The 1,110-nt window shown below is 36.1% G+C and overlaps 1 pseudogene; it reads left to right on the forward strand.

The window, feature by feature from the left end:
- The first annotated feature begins 492 nt into the window (after positions 1-492).
- LOC121100845 lies at positions 493-640 on the forward strand (annotated as a pseudogene).
- The last annotated feature ends 470 nt before the right edge of the window (positions 641-1,110 follow it).

Below are 1,110 nucleotides of genomic sequence, written 5' to 3' on the forward strand. Positions count from 1 at the left end.
CTAAATAATAAAGTAATAACAAAATTATTATTGCTTTTAAATGTTGAAACTGGGATTACAGAAAGAGTTTTGAAGACATGTATAATAAAAGGTGTGGTCTAGAAATGTGTCTCTTAAATGAGGTGAGGAATGGAATCAGAGGATCAGCTATGCCATCTCTGTGAATTCCGTATGTACGTTGGGAGGCTGGATGCACATGACTGATGAGAGGTTGCAAGTCATTGAAGGGCTCAAAGATCTTCTTATATTTGTACATCTTTGAGATGGTAAAAAGGAATTACTTCTTGCTTGTTCACCATTCTAAACCATGACATGGAAAATCATAAGACAATTTATACCATTGCTTTTCTAACTTCCACAAACAATTCACTAATGATGTAACTATGAACTGTCAGCTTTGGATAAATGTGTTTTAGACAAAAAAGGAAGCATAAATGGAGAACATTATAAATGTATAACATCCGAACTAAAGAAGTAAAGAAGGTGAAGATAATAAACACTTGGCCATGGAGATACCATGATCATCTTCCAGGGTGAGGCTCATCCACTGCACTCAGGTTGTGTTGACCTCTCCAATTTTCCCAAATGTGGGAAACTCGATTGCATAATTTGTTAGTGGGAGACTGTATTCATGCTCTTTAAAAAAAAAATACTGAGGTGCCTGGCTGGCTCAGCTGGTAGAGCATGTGATGCTTGATCTCAGGGTCATGAGTTCAAGCCCCATGTTGGGTGGGGAGCCTGCTTAAAAAAAAAAGGGTGAAGATAATAAAGTCAGTCTTATGAATTGCATGATTGATTCATCTATTCGTCAACACTGAATTTGTCCGTTGTTCTAGGCACTGCTTGGGAGACAGGGATGTAAAATTAACAAAAAATAATGCTCATTGCAGATAAAGTTTGCACTGTAATTGGGAACACAGTTAGGAAAACGAATATTTTATTGTATAAAATACTGATAGAGTTACACAAAAGATGCTATGGGAAGCAATGAGAAGAATATGTCCAATCACAAAGCCTTTTGTTTGCAGAAATCCAGGACACAACTGTAGGAGAAAAAGCAGTATACACGGTTTGGTGCATATATATTTACAGTAATATTAAATATAAAAA

Source organism: Ursus maritimus, unplaced genomic scaffold, assembly GCF_017311325.1.
Source record: "Ursus maritimus isolate PB19 unplaced genomic scaffold, ASM1731132v1 scaffold_5, whole genome shotgun sequence".
Classification (NCBI taxonomy): domain Eukaryota; kingdom Metazoa; phylum Chordata; class Mammalia; order Carnivora; family Ursidae; genus Ursus; species Ursus maritimus.